This window comes from Bacillus rossius, chromosome 8, assembly GCF_032445375.1.
Source record: "Bacillus rossius redtenbacheri isolate Brsri chromosome 8, Brsri_v3, whole genome shotgun sequence".
NCBI lineage: Eukaryota > Metazoa > Arthropoda > Insecta > Phasmatodea > Bacillidae > Bacillus > Bacillus rossius.
The window spans coordinates 55,762,405-55,774,631 of record NC_086336.1 but is presented as its reverse complement, the minus strand read 5'-3'; the positions used below and the strand labels follow the sequence as shown (position 1 = coordinate 55,774,631).

The window sequence follows — 12,227 nt, the reverse complement described above, 5'->3', positions numbered from 1 at the left end:
TGTGACAATATCCAAATGACGACCTCATCCAAATGGCGACTTCATCCAAATTGCGACCTCAAGCAAACGAAGCAAGATGGCGGCTGTGATGTCAGAATCCAATATGATGACCTCCAGCATACGAAAACACATTTGCCGTCTATGATGTCAGAATACAAGATAGCGGAAGGTTACACCATAACGAAAATTGCAACATTCGGGATTGGGGCACTTGATCCCAAAACGGTGGAATTCAAGATGGCCTAATCCAATATGGCGGTAGTTATATTATCCAAGATGGCCGCTGGGGTCAAAGTCAAGGTCATACAAGATGGCCTCTTAGGCGTGACGATCCAAGATGGCGAACCGGCACCAGGCACCTCACTCCTACTCCTCCTGCCGGATGACCATTTATATACTACTAGTGTCTATTTTCCAATGGCTCTTGGGGGGAGGGGGGGGTTCCGTGTTATTGGTGATACAGCACTCACCAGGGATTAGTTGCCATCAAATCCAGCACTGTATTTAGTGTGAGCTGGATTCAATAAATATGTGGTGTGGCGGTCGGGGTTCGAAACTGTGTTACGGAAGGTTCAATCTGGAAAACAATGCGGGTAGGGAAGGGGGGAAATGCACGTATGAGTTTTGGGAACATGACTTGGGATCCTTGTGGAAGCTCTGTTGCCTGTCGGGTCGGTTAGGGAGTGGTTGCCCCAGCGACAGGCTTTGGTGGCTGTACCTGCAGGAGGGTGGATGAGGGGGATGGAGGGCTCTTTCTTTCGCCCGCTGCCCCCGCAGGACGTGTAATTTATTTCGCCACATTCCGCCGAGCCGGCGGCGCGTCACAAGTGCTCGAGCATTCGTCGAAGAAGGGTGGTTGGATGGAGGGAGGGGGGGAACGCTCGCACACCTGGGGACCCCAGCAGCAGGTACGAGGGCGGGCGGCCCTCAGGGACCCTTTTGAAGGGGGGAAGCGGCGGCCCTTCTAGCTGCACCCGTCGCCTTTCCCCTTACCGGCCCCCTCCCCTTACCAAGGCATTTCATCCGCAGGCTCTCTCTCCCAGACTGCGTCGCGCCAGGCGTGAGAAGCCTGCAGATAGCCGCTCCAACGCTGTGTCGCACCCGCCTAATGTGTAAATCGCCCACCGAAGAAAGGCGATACGTCCACTACTAAAAACTAATTACTGTATCTTTAACAATACCTTCACCAATAAAATGATAAAGCATTCTTAAATAATACATTAATTTGCATACAAAAGCCATTAAACTGTATTTTATATCATCTTAGATTTTTTAATGGGGATGAAATGACTTTCTCCTGTTAGTCATTCGTGTGTTCGTTAATTTTAACATATTTTTTTTTTACATTTTCATGGGTTTTTTTTATGGGGGAAAAAACATTATTGTGGCCAGCAACTATGGAATTTCTGAAAATAATCTATTGCAGAGTGAAATTGACACAGTAAAACCTAAAATGTTGTTGGTCGGATATACTTGTCTCACTTTTTAGCTTATATGCAGCGACAAAATTTCAACATAATATAATACACAATGTTTACATGGTGAAACCTCCGAGGTGATTGTCCTTTAAATGAAACCAGGTACCGATGACGTGAACAAAACAAACTTCATATAAACGACAGAGAGTAACGACTGATTGTGTAGCTAATCAAGATGTACAGCTTTGTGTAAATTACAATTAGGCAGAACACTTTGTGTCCAAAAGATCGTAATGTTTTTGTGATTGGATTTTAGGGAATCAATTCAAATAAATAAAATCAAAGTTTGTGTGATTTTATAACTATTACGTGTTAAATATTTTTTAATAGTTAGCCAAATAAGTAGACTACTTACTAGTCACGGAGTTCAGGCAGATTTACATAAACAATACGTTCTAAAATTTGAATCATAAATGTCAGCTAAGATTTACGAAGCATGTTACACTTATTGCTGCAATCACACAAGCGTGACGGACGCAACGCGAATAAAATGACCTAATAGCCATTCACGGGAGCTACCGGTTTCCTGATTAGAAATATTTTCTACTGCGTTATTGAAATGCTTTTCAGAATTCTGTTTGCGAATGATGATTGTTAGAATTATATATTATTTATAAATGATTATTATAACATTTTTAAAAGATTTTTTTTACTAAATTTACATGTAAAAATCTTTAAAATCTGTTCTCGCATAATAATTTTCTGAATGAAAGCTAAACGAGTTAATTAAAAAAAAGATATTTTTGCAAAACTCCGTTCCCCCGGAGAAACCCCCGGAATGGCCACCGCATGGGGAGCCCAAGAAAAGAAACGGGCTCCCCATTTGGAAGCCACCTGGAAGGTTTTTTTCTGTTCCACCCACCGTTTCTTTGGTAGCCTGACTTGTTACAAGGGATTGTATTCCTACCAGAGAAAATGCCACCATTTTGTCTGGGCAATCCGCCTTGGAGGAGCCGGGGCGCGAACCCGGGTCCTACAAGTCACAAGGCAGGCGCTCTACCCCAGAACCAGAGTGGTAGAGCGGATACTTGAAGTCTTCTTAACACTGACATGATGTTATTCCACGAGGTTACTGTAGTTTCGTGTGTAATCAACACGTGCAGTACGTGCAGTAACATCTAACCTCGGTAACGAACAAATTTATGTGTTCTCATGTTGTTCGTTCAGCATGAATTATGTAATTTCATAACAGTGAAATATAATTTGTATAACTACTCTGGCAATTTTTTAGTTTATTTCCTGCAAAAAAACTTACAGTTCCACTGTACAATAATTATATAGAAATATAGACTAGAAAAAAATTTGTAAAGAGCTGTCGAGGGTAAAATTATTTTGAAATAAATGTTAGATATTAAAAGAGTCTGCTTACAATCATGAAGTTATTGTATAAACATTTTATTTATTTGGTTTTAATGCCACAAAAAAGCTATTCAAACAACTGTTTGCAAATACCTATATAAATATTGGAGGTATTGGGGCAACACGAAGCATAAATGGTCACACGTTTTTGTAGTGATACAGTTATCTTCATGTAAATGTTCAAATAAACAAGTAGGTAAGTTTACATGAATATTTATGTATCATTTACAAATACATTTTACGGTGCACAACGGCCAACATAATAACTCAACGATAAAACTTAACAGATAATAATTGTAAAAAAAAAAATGGTTGTCTGAAGTCGGTTTACAGACGATAGTTTAACGTGACAACGTCATAACAAAACATTGATGAAATGATTGCATACTTTTATGAATAAAATTGAATCATTTTTATTGAATTATCACTATTTTGTATGGATACAAAGAAGGTGTGAAATGAAATCTAAATTTAATTGATAAATTTACTTTTATTTGCACTCATTAATTCAAATATGTTTATTACTTTAACAAATATAATATTTTAACTATAGCTTTTATACATGTTTGCTATTTAACTTCAAGATCGTCGAGAATGTTTTACGCTTTTTCGCAATTACACATTTAACGACGAAGTTTGTTCGTCGTGAAATTAAACGTAGAATTTAATAAAAATGCCCTTGCAGTTAATAAAATAAGTATTAGTAAGTTTAAGAAAGAGTTTCGGCTTTAATCTCCAACCCAGACGCTCGTGGTGCGCTGGGGCTGAAATTAAAATTCGTCGAGAATATTTTAGGTTTTTATGTCTTCCAGTGATCAAAATGATATGCAATTGTGGCCCCGGGCATGAAATTTTATTTATAATTCATTAATAATATCTCCCCTCGTGATAAACAAAGGAAAATATGTATTAACGAGTGCCTGGATGCCGCGGAAGCGGTTAGATAGCGCGATTCGTTCGGTTCGCGTCCGTCACCGTATATGACAGCACCGTAGGGGAATAATATTATTTCGTTTTTATAATACGATTTTATAACAAATACGCATCCCAAATACACCAAACTTATTTATAATGTGTTACAATATTTTTTAAAACATTGTGCAAAAGATCCCTGTAATTTGAATTATTATGTGTAACTGTAAAACACCATTTTTCGTACAAAAACGTATTTGAAAATTCAACATTACTGTTAAATAACCGTACCGATTGTGTTGAAAATCGGTGGAAGATCGTTAAATTACATAATATTAATAATTAAAACGACGAAAACATGATTGAAAAGTCAAATCGATGGTGGTTCCAATCGAGTGGAAGAGAGATAGATGCAGCGCAAGCGTACAATTGAGCGTAACGGGACACATCGTAGTGGGACAATGTGCGTTACGGGACACTTTTTCGTGCGTGCAGCCGGCGTTCATCGATTTATTAAACGTTGTCACGTCAAAAATTGTAAATGATGGCTAATGTATGTGAGGTGCATATGTTATGGCTATAAATATTTTTGTCTAAAATCGGACGGAAGGCCAAAGTGTTTGTGTGTTCCAACGCACGGCTTGTAATGTTATAATTTTTTTTTAAACCAACTGTAATGAAACTGTGTGTAAAAGATAAAGAAAAAAAATGTGTAGATTCTAAAGTGTATTTATGGGGAAAACACAAATAAAATTCTGAACAGTGAACATGTTATTTGGAATTAATTGTTTGTTAGATATGCAGACAGTGTTTTGTAATTGTACAATATGTGGCTTTCAGTTTCACAATAAATTCTTTGCAAGGACACAGGAGTGTCGGAATTTGTAATTACATGATCCGGGGAATATTACAGCACTTGGTAATCAACCCCTTACTAATTCCAGAAAGCTTAAACAGAGCATATAGTTACGCGCTGAATTCATCTGGTGACATACACAACAAATTACAATACAATTTTATTTTTACATCGTTTATAACTTTTAAATGCTATACACCGACAGATGAGTGAAACTTCACGAGTCCATTGTCCATGGCATGAACACTTATGCACAGAAGTTTGGTATTAAAACAAAGAAAACATTTTTTTAAAGCATACTTGTTACCTTTCTTGTAATAGGTAATACAAATACCATAGGTTTACAAAAAAAAATGGTTGTCTGTAAAGTCGGTTTACGGACGATAGTTTAACGTGACGTCATAACAAAACATTGATGAAATGATCGCATACTTTTATGAATAAAATTGAATAATTTTTATTTAATTATCACTATTTTGTATGGATACAAAGGAGTGAAATGAAATATACAATTTAATTAATAAAATTTACTTTTATTTGCACTCATTATTCCAATACCTATGTTTATTACTTTAACGAACAGATTATTTCAACTATAACTTTTATACATGTTTGCTATTTAACTTCTTCCAATCTGTGTTATTCTGTTAAGGATAGGACGATGATAGGAAAAGTAGGAAACGAATGGGAGTGTTTCAAGTTTAATGTGCCGTCGAAAAAAGTCAAATCGACGGTTGTTCCAATCGAGTGGAAGAGAGATAGATGCGGCGCAAGCGTACAATGAGCGTAACGGGACAATGTGCGTAACGGGACAATGAGTCATCCTTTTCCGTGCGTGCAGCCGGCGTTCATCGATTTATTAGACGTTGTCACGCCAAAAAAACTATTTTCGTATCGTTCCAAAAACATTTGTAATTTTACGAAAGATACTTCTGTTTCAACCAAAATGTCTTTTTTTTTTTGTGCAGGCTGGAACACCGGATGTACGTACTGCTGGCCCGGAACTGGGCGATTCCTGGTCGACCCGTCGGGACTGGCCGGGTGTGCCGAGGTCATCGCACACTCCACGAGGACGCCGATTCCAAGGTCAGCATTTACTTGTCGTTCGGCCCACTCCGGTGCCCAGTTGCCCTGTCCTGCTGTTTTGATCCTGTAACCGCCCTGTTGCTTTACTCCAGCAACACTGCGGTCAACAATCTTTCCTCACACTCTTGTCCCAAGGAGGGTCAAACTTCACGCGGGTGGCACGAACCCACCGCACGCGGCAGTACAAAACATAGTTCCCCTTTTCATTCCGCGATCCTACGATCTCGGTCCAGGAACTGGCCCCCCGAGGATCAACCACCCACCTAAACGCTGTTGCCAACACACGCCGAGGCTACGCGATCTTCGTTCCCACGAAGCCAGATTTTCGTGCATCGTCATTCTGCGGCAACCGCGGTGGCAAAGTTGTCCAAGAAATGTCGGGGTGAAAATCCGTTTTGCGGGCTGGAACGATGAGAAATCGCCTTCTTCGATTGTGACGTGGCAAGAAAATAAATGGTTTATGTGGTTGCCACCAGATAGAAAGTAACACATACCGTTATTTAAAGGCTGTAGCAAAGCCAAACATAGGTATATACATATTTTAATTTTTACAAATTATAACAATTATACTAAGTTTTTCAGAAAATTTAACACTCGCGGTGCATGATTGCTACTTACTAGCTTGTTTATGTTTGGTGCTGTATTTCAAGTATATTTTCCATATAATCCTAAAGAAAAAATGTTACGAAAATGACATACATTCTATAATGAGAAAAGTACCTTTTAAAAAAAAACTCCATTAATATCGTTACGAACTGGGGAAATCAGGGTTCGAAAGGACAGCCATATTAATTTATTAAACTGTTATTTTAATTACTATTTTAATATTTGCGTACATTTTCGCTCGCGAAATGATAACACTAAATTCATAATTTACAAAATGCAGACGACTCTTGTCCTTTTTTTCGCACACTACTGTCCCAATTTGTTTTCCTAACTTAACTAAAACTAAGTGTATTTGTTTGGGAGGGGTCTAGGTAGGGAATAAATACTCTTAAGTGAGTCTCAGGCCAAAACCTATTCGCCTAATCATGCTGGGTTTCATGAAAGGGTACCGTGCATCATGTGCTTTGTTTGGGGATCGGCCAGCCATGGCAGCAATTGACGCCGTGACTAACTCCCCTATCTTGAACTGTAGACTTTAACTAGTTAAATTGGGCCCAGGTAAAACCTGTATAGTCACAGGGAAAACCCTGGGCTCAGTCATACGGGGTTAAATTCAAGCCTCTCCCGAGACCAATTTTATTGATTAGTGTATATTTATGTTTACTTAAATATTTAATTTCATATGTTAAACTTTTATCTCTTCAAAAGTTGCATGGAGCTACTAAGGTTCTGTATTTGAAACTTGTAATTCGTAAATAACATTCCAAGGCCAATATCTGACCACTTTCATTTTTTGCAACTACGACCTTTCTTTGTGCGATAGCCCCTCCCGAAAAGTCATCCTGAAGCCGCCATTGGTTAAATTATTGCAAGCATTGAGCAGGCAGGTTCAGCACAGGACAAGAAGGGTGGTCCAGGAGGAAGAGTTGGTCGGAAATGGCCGTGTTGGAGTCGGGAGCTAGGACCTTGCGGTCCGCATTCGCGATTGTGCGCGTCTGGATTGGTACCTCTGTCGTGAGCCGCCACACAGCCGCCAGTCAGCACGTGTTCTTAAAACAATTGAAAAGGTTTGACTGTGCTAACAATAACACTTGTTGTAAGTTAAATTTGCGTTGATTATTCGCGAACTGGCGCGTCTCGTCTTTTCACTCCGGAAGGTACGGAGCGGTATAGGTCGCCCGTCGCCAGTTAAAAGGTCGTCGGGCAGTTTAGCGAAATCATCATCAGGTATGTCATTGCGAAACCCTGGGTCCAGCATCTATTTACGCTTCAGGAGCCACGAGTTGATTAATTAATCAATTATCTAACCACTCGGCATGCAATTAGCTGAATTTTCACTTCGGGGCTTTCCCCTCTTCGCCCACGAAGTCGCTCGTCGCCGGAGAACTCGCCTGCTCGCTGTTGCCGCTGCCGAATCCACTCCGGTGTCGCTCCAAGGTGTCTAGCTGGTACCGCCGACAACCCCCGCCGAAAATCTCTCGCTTCTCTATGATGGGTCGTTACCACAACGCCGAAATACCACAACGCTGAACGTACAATAACGCCGAATACCATAACGCCGAATGCCAAATTGACCGCAATGCCGACAGCAAGAAAACTGCTGTGTACCACAACGCCGAAATACAGTAACGCCGAAAAATATTGCTGCGGAGAAGGGGGGTCACAGGAGCAAAATGAAAAAAAACAACTGAATGAATTTGTGTGCTAACCTTACCTAACCTAAACTTTGTGGCAGTCCTGCAATGACATTTTTCGGGGTTAATGTATTTCGGCGTTGTGGTAATTCGGCGTTGTGGTACACAGCAGTTTTCTAGCTGTCGGCGTGGTAGTCAATTTGGCATTCGGCGTTATGGTTTTCGGCGTTATTGTACGTTCGGCGTTGTGGTATTTCGGCGTTGTAGTGCGTCCCCCTCTAGGATGCGTCGGCCAGGGCCTCAAATATGCTTCCGGTAATGCCAGAAGATGAAGTAAACCTAGGTTTACCCAGGTTAACTTATCATTACCCAAGGGTGTTGGGCGAAGTATGGATAAATCACTACAATAAATTTGGATTCGGCAAGTACCCGTGTACACCTAGGTCTACACAACGTTGCCTGGGTAATGTTAGGTGTTACGTAATTTAGGTACGGTTAGGTTAGTAAAGGCAGCAATGTAACTAAAGCCATCAATCATTTGTTTTTTTTCTTACATTATCCAGTTAGCGTTGTATACATGGGTGAACGCCTAAAACTATTTTTTTGTTGTTATTATTCGGACTGTTTTACCCAACGCCCTTGTCTAATGCCAAGTTAACCAGAGTGAACCTTTGTTTACTTCTTCTTCTAGCATTACTCGTGACATATATACTAAGTTAACCCGCGAAAGCCCACCGAAATGTCAGGTAACTTGCCGATTGCATCACATCACTAGGGTGGCGCCTGAAACTATTCTAGACGCCTGTAGACGTCATCAGCTGGCCAAATACGAATGAGCTACATATCACAGATCAGGCATGGTGAAATGCATAGGCTTAAGGTGGTGACTGTGAAAGGTTACGTTCTTTGATGAATCATTCAAGCAAGTGGGAAGATTGATGTAAAATTTTTTTTATGGGCATACGATATTGCTTGTTTAGACTGTCTGCCATAGCGAAACCTCAAAAACAAGACAAAAAAAAAGAATACGCAAACATACAGAAATCGTCCCAAAATCAGCTGATGTCTAAAGTAAAAATGAATAGACAGCATAGATAGAGAATTCCGTTGAAGGAATAAGTGTGTGTGTATATATATATGTATGTGTGTGTATACACACACACACACACGAACATGGTGAGCTGACAACGACGAGACAGTTGCAACAGGAACAGTGAATACAGAAAACAACAACCTTGAACAACACAGCAAACAACGTGTGTTGTCGCTGTGTTCTCAAAGTTTATTTGTCGCTATTTAATGTTACTATTGAAACGTCTCGTGGTTGTCAACCCATTGTGTTCGGCTAGGCAGTTATTAAAAAAAATTTTACTGTTTTTTTTTTTTCACGGATTTCTTTGAGCGTTCTATGTATTTAACATTAAAATCAGCTAGTTTTGGCTGGTTTCCCTTGTGATTACGTATTCATTTTTTTGTCTGTTATTGAAGTTTCGCTATGACTAGAGACCGGAAAAATTCGCGAATTCATTTCGTGATAGGCTAATATACAAATAGTTATACCTCAGTGCTGCCTCTGCTATTGGCTCACAACTCACCTGGATGACTCTGGGCCAGTGAGAAACGCCCAACCAAAGCTTTATCGAATCACAGGCTGCTACGTTGGGACGTCTCACAATACAGCAGCCAATGAGTGGGTGACTTTTGACCGAGTGTACGTAGAACTATGGAGTTCATCCTACAGGTCGTTGAACCCGCGAATTTTTCCGGTCCCTAGCTATGACATATCCTGTAGACCAGCAGTGGAGTATGTATATCCGTAATTTTTTTATAAACTGAGTGGGTAGCCATTAATTAATTTTTCTTATAATGGCCTACAAGCAGTTGACAAGGAATGACTTGACGAAGTTAGAATTCCTCCCTAGCTGAAATATTTTATTTTTTTTCTCTCTTCGTGACTCCTGGATTCAACCCTGGACTGGGACGCGGTGCTTCATGAACGACCTCTGCAAGTCACATCCAGCCAGCGTCGTTTTCGTGTTTGTCAGCGTCCGCCGAGAGAAGCGACGTGAAAAATCGACCCTACACCTCATCCCCCCCACCAACCCCCAGATCCTTCACCCAAAAGCCCTTCGTTTGGCCCCCCCCGTTCTACCGCGACACTGTGCAAGTCTCGACGCCAGTGACAAATTAACAGTTGAAAGTCACGCTGCAACTCCACCCACTCCCCCTCCCCCCACCCCCTTTATCGCTCTTTCTCAGTTTACATGCCACCCTCTCCCTCCCACCTATCCTCTATCCATCTCGCAGCCAACCACCGGCCGACTCCCGTCCCCGTGACGGAAGATAGATGGCTGCTCTTTACCCGACCCCCTCCACTTCTCACCTAACCTACCACCTCGCGTGCGAGTGTAGGCTAGAAGAGAAAAAAAAATATTTTTTTTTGAACGTTGTAAATGAGGGTGTAGCCCGGCGACTAAATAGACCCATTTCTGGTTCCAATTTATTACTCGTCGGGGTGGCGTATCCTACCTGAGAAGTCGAACACCATTCATCCAACCCCCTCCCACGCCACCTACTTTATTTTCTCTCTCTCTCTCTCTCTCTCTCTCTCTCTCTCTCTCGTGGCACCAGAAACCCAGGGAAAACGAGAAGGAAACCTCATACATCCCCTCTCCACTCATTCTTCTCGGCATACATCACACCCTAGGCCGTAAACGCCCCCAATATTTCAACCCCCCTCTTTCCCCCTCCATAAAATAACCCAATCCCGCGTCCAACTCGCGTCCTTAGGATTGTGGAGACTCTTAGCGGTACAATGTAAAAAAATAATAATAATAAGACCCTGAATAGTCGGAATTTACCAATTTTTGATTTGCAACATCTAAGCTCCCGGTATGCGGCGTTTGGTTGGAGTGGTTTCGTGAATGCGACTGAGGTAAGGGAACGGAAAACGTATAAATGACGGTGCCGCTGTCTGTGGCGGGTGGCGCGAACCAAAGTTCACAAAGCCAAAGGGAAACTTTATAGTATTAACTCTTTACTTTATTTCAACAAGATGGGCAGTGTAAAAATAAAATTCCTTGTCGAAAAACAGGTCCAAAGCCGGAGTTTATATATATATACATGTATATATAATTTGAAGTTTTCGCTTCGATCGGAGCCGTTTCATTACATAGTTTAAAAATTCGGTCTCCAAATGGAATTATAGTCAACGTAGCTGCTCCGGTAGCGAATTCTAGCGGCAGGTTCGTAAACTACGTTTGATCCGCGGAAAAGTAGATTGAAACACAGTCACACGTTAAATTTATTGTCCGAGTTTCGGATTATAAGTTAATTTGTAACATGAGAACGCATGAATTTACTGGTTACCGAGGTTGGAATGTTACACTCGTCGCTGGCGAGTACTGAAAGGTCACTAACTGTTTTTTTGTAAAATAATATAGAAGATTATGTATTCTTCAGACATGTAGACTTAGTGGTCTACCTCCGAAGCGTAGTCTTATGGATGCTGGCTCTATATGTGAAGTGTTCTGGGTTTCAGGGGCATTAGTGTAAATTTATAAAGTCTAAATTTGGTCACAAATGTTTCACTAGTCATAGAAAAATGATCATTTAATAACTAATTTGTCAATAATATGTTCTTAATATGTCAAAAAAAAAAGGAATCAAACATAAAAATGACCCAGATGGGGAGCAACAGGGCCCTGGGACACAGACTTCTGGTCGGGCCTGGAATTTATCATCTGTTCAAATTTTTCCTTCGCGGTTTCAGGCCTGGGTCATCATTGTGTTTAACCCCCATACTGCGGGAGGCAATGGCGAGACATCTCATTGTTCCCCAGGAGTCTGTCCAGAAGCGCGAATGTAAATTGCTAGAGACCGGAAAAATTCGCACATTCATTTCGCGACAGGCTAAAATACAAATCGTTAAACCTCGGTGCTGCCTCTGCTATTGGCTCACAACTCACCTGGATGACTCTGGGCCAGTGAGAAACGCCCGACCAAAGCTTTATCAAATCACAGGCTGCTACGTTGGGACGTCTAACGAGACAGCAGCCAATGAGTGGGTGACATTTGACTGAGTGTACGTAGAACAATGCAGTTCATCCTGCAGGTCACTGAACCCGCGAATTTTTTCCGGTCCCTATAAATTGCACACTGTGAGTAGGCTTTAAGGCGTGGGCCGGACCCAGTTTAACTAGTTATTTTTAAAGGGCGGTATTCCAAGACGTTTTCGGCCAAGGTAGCGAATAAGCACTGCCTTGTTGGGATACAACGGTAACCTAACTAGCGGGC

General features: G+C 41.3%; 1 long non-coding RNA gene across 1 annotated transcript in view; it reads left to right on the top strand.

The window, feature by feature from the left end:
* The window catches only part of LOC134534967 (uncharacterized), a 963,569-nt gene that overhangs the window by 535,375 nt on the left and 415,967 nt on the right, over nucleotides 1–12,227 (top strand). The window contains exon 3 of the long non-coding RNA XR_010075561.1: nucleotides 5,574–5,691. This is a non-coding gene — a long non-coding RNA (uncharacterized LOC134534967). The remainder of the gene's footprint in view (nucleotides 1–5,573; nucleotides 5,692–12,227) is intronic.